Here is a 3,894-nt window from a genome sequence, read left to right on the forward strand (position 1 = left end):
TAGAAGCACCGAGCCAGTTTTTAATTCAGGCCTCTTTTTACAAATTTATGGATTAGGAATAAGTAAGAACTTTTAAGAGATTATGGGCTCACACAGTGACTTTTTAGTGATTTTTATGTCATAGAAACTTTTGTACACTCTGGAGAATGTCTGCAGTAAACAACAGCAGAGGCGTGGGCAGACCCAACCTGTTCTGGACTCCCGATTGCCAGGGAGGGGCCAGGAGTCTGGCATGCCTCAACTCTCCATCTTTCTCTACTTAATCTGCCACCACCATTCCTCACATGACACTCTACTTGTGTGCTACTTTCAGTAATTTCTAGCAATGGCCACACAGAACTCACAGACCATACTCACAATTATGAATACTTATTATGGAAGTTAAATGGTTACCGAAAGTCAGGGTCGATAAACAATAAAAAAGACACAGGCAGTGGTCCACAGCAACCCCTCTCCTCAGCCAGCGGCCAAGTCCCTCCCCAGCCCTCCACCTCTTCGACCCCACGGTCCTTTGGTCTCTGCCTCTGAGGACCAGGAAGCCTGCCTGTCACTCTGCCTCACAGTCCCACAATCTCGGTACTGTTGCTATGTTCTATCCCATAGTTTCCATGCTAGAGCCTCTGGTGCCTCTTGTCTTCCTTGCTTGTTGAACTTGCTCTTCTTCCAATGTTTCTGGGATTTCTCTGTGTCCTAGATGGCTCTCATATTCCAAAGAATGACTTTGAGGTGTGGCTTTTGTCATTCAGTGGACCATATCCCCACGGTAACAAAAGGTGTGACTTTGTTTAGAGATTTAATCCTGTCCATTAGCATGGCAGATATCTCCCTCAAAAAAATGGGATTATAGCCGTAGGTATAGGGTCCAGAATGATAATAGACCATAAGGAATTGTGGCTAGAAGGGCCATATTAATTGACAATATTTCAATATACATGTAGTAAACTACATATAAATGAAAAGGGATGAGCCCTTAAAGGAAAGACATGGAAGGAAGCCCTGTTTGGAAAGGAAAATAAAAAATTCTTTAAGGTCATGCTAATCTACATTAGCTGAATAAGAAAATATTCAGGGAAAACATACCGAGGTGGAATAGCTGATTGCTAAGTTGTTGTTAGGAGGTATCCAGTCAGTTTCTATTCTTAGGGACCCCATGAACAACAGAATGAAGGCTTGCCCTAATCTTCACCATCCCCACAATAGTTATGTTTGAAGCCAGGGTTGCAGTCATTGTGTCAATCCAGTTCCTTAAAGGTCTTCCTCAGTCCCCCACTACCACAAATTATGCACCCGAGTCCCCCACATCTGGGGAAATCGCAGGGGTCAGCACATACAGAGCACAATGGGTGAGCCTCACCCTGGGAAAGCCACCTTCATGATCATGGTCTCTCCCCTGCCAGGTAAACATGGGCTTCCTCTTTTTCACTGACCTTCGACTTTATGAAGTATAATGTCCTTCGGGGATTGGTCTTCCCTGATAACACTGTGAAAGTTCATAGAAGGAAGTCTTGCCATCCTTGCTCCTAATGAGCATTTGGCTGTACTTCTAGGACATATCTATTTGTTCTTTAGTCAGTCCTTTGCACTTTCATTATTCTTTGCTAGCACCATAATTCAAAAGCATTGATTCTTTTTCTCCATATTTACTAAACACCATTTTTGGAAAAGCTAACTTCCTAATTGGAAAAGATCTCTGTGGGACCCAAAATTCTAAAAGATAGGCTGCAGTCTAATTGTAAGACTGCAGATAAACTAGAAACAACTGAAAATCAGTTTACCATAGCTGATTGAGTAATCTTATTTGTACTTGCCATTAAGCTATAATGTAGGTACGGTGTATCCTTAACTCCTTCCATGTTGTAGTGAGATTACCATGAACTTGAAGGGTGGAAGAGCCATACCCTACATGGTTGTGTCTCACTATGTATTTAGAGTTTGGATTTTAAATTATTTGCTTGTAGAAGCCTACATTTCATTGTGGGAGCCCACTTGGCTTTCAATTTTGACAAAATTCAACCTCCGTTGAGCAATTCAACAATGGAAAATGATTTGCCCTCAGGCAGAGTGTGTTTGAACGTAGATGACCCCGTCCTCCATTCCCCACCCAGGATAGTTCAGCTCCATGTAGAAGGCTCCAGAACCAATCCTATAAACTTTTCTAAGCTGAATTATTTTCTAAGCTGTGTATAACCTTTTCTGCTTCCATATTCCCAATTACAACAATGATGAATTAATTTGTCACCAATCATGATTTTGTGACCAGTTTTCTTTGTTTTCTACATTTTACAATTAGCAACATGGCCATGAATCCATAGGACACACTTATGCCCCCACTGGTTGTCTTCCTCATCCAGATGATTTGTCTTTGCCTTGTTGAAGACTTAATAAGGGTCTCTCTAAAATGCATTGGAAATTGGGGTCTGTGTTGTCCTAGAACAACAGCTACATCGTCTGTGTTGTATTAGTTCCCTAGCTTCTATAACAAATAGGCACAAGCTTAGTATCTTATAGTTCTGTATCAGAGTTACGATAGGATAGGATACAAGGAGTTATAAAACTATTATTCAAATTTACGCACTAACCACTGAAGCTAGTGATGAACAAACCGAGCAATTGTATCAACATCTTCGGTCTGAAATTAATCAAACATGCAGCCAAGACTCATTGATACTTATTGACAATTGGAATGCAAAAGCTGGAAATATGAAGGAAAGAAAAGTTGTTGGAAAATATGAACTTGGTAATAGAAACAAATTTGGACATTGCATGATTGAATTTTACAAAATCAACTTCATTGCAAATAGCATTTAGGCGAATATACACGTAGACTTCTCTAGATGGAATATACAGAACTCAAATTGCCTACATCTGTTGAAAGGGACAATATCAACAGCTAACACCAGACCAGGGGTCAGCTGTAGAGTAGGCCATCAACTGTTCATATGTAAATTCAGGTTGAATCTGAAGAAAATTAAAACAAGTCCACTAAAGCCAAAATAAGACCTTGAGTATATGGCACCTGAATTTCAAAAACATCTTAAGAACAGTTTGATGCATTGAACACTTATGACAGAAGGCCTGATGAACTGTGGAATGACATAGGAACATCATATATGAAGAAAACAAACGATCATTAAAAGAACGAAAAGATCAAAGTGGATATCGGAAGAGATTCTTAAACTTGTTCTTAGTCATAGAGTAGTTAAGACAAATGGAGGAAATGGTGAAGTTCAAAGTCCTGAACAATAATTTCAAAATATTATCATGAAATATGCAAAAACCGAGAGGTAGAAAACCAAAAAAAGAAAAATGTGCTCAGTGTATCTTAAACTGAAAGAAGTGAAGGAAAATATAAGCCTCAAGTTGCAATATTGAAAGATTACAAGGGCAAAATATTGAACGATGCAGAAGCCTCAAAAGGGTATGAAAAGCATATAGTCACTGTACCCAAAAGAACCAGTTAATATTCCTCCCTTTCAAGAAGTACAAAATGAGCAAGAGCCAATGGTGCTGAAGGAAGAAGTTCAAGCTGCACTGAAAGCATTAGCCTAAACCAAGGCTCCAGGAATTGATGGAATGCCAATTTAAATGTTTCGACAAGCTGATGAAACACTGGAAGCACTCACTAACCTATGCTGAGAAACTTGAAAGACAGTTACTTGGGCAACTGCCTGGAAGAAATTTACACCTGTTCCAAAATAAGGTGTATAAATTATAGAACAATATCATTGATATCATATGCAAGTCAATTTTTTCTGAAGATCATTGAACAATGGTTGCAGTATTACATTGGCAGAGAGCTGCCAGAGATTCGGGCAGACGATTCAGAAGAGGACATGGAAATGGGGATATTATTATTAATGTCAGATGGATCTTGGCTGAGAGCAGAGAATACTA

The 3,894-nt window shown here is 39.6% G+C and overlaps 1 non-coding gene across 1 annotated transcript; it reads right to left on the bottom strand.

The window, feature by feature from the left end:
- Positions 1–1,246: 1,246 nt before the first annotated feature.
- LOC142460291 (U1 spliceosomal RNA) lies at positions 1,247–1,405 on the bottom strand. The gene has a single exon (XR_012786528.1). It is a non-coding gene; the product is annotated as a U1 spliceosomal RNA (small nuclear RNA).
- Positions 1,406–3,894: the final 2,489 nt, after the last annotated feature.

Source organism: Tenrec ecaudatus, chromosome 10, assembly GCF_050624435.1.
Source record: "Tenrec ecaudatus isolate mTenEca1 chromosome 10, mTenEca1.hap1, whole genome shotgun sequence".
NCBI classification, from domain to species: Eukaryota; Metazoa; Chordata; class Mammalia; order Afrosoricida; family Tenrecidae; genus Tenrec; species Tenrec ecaudatus.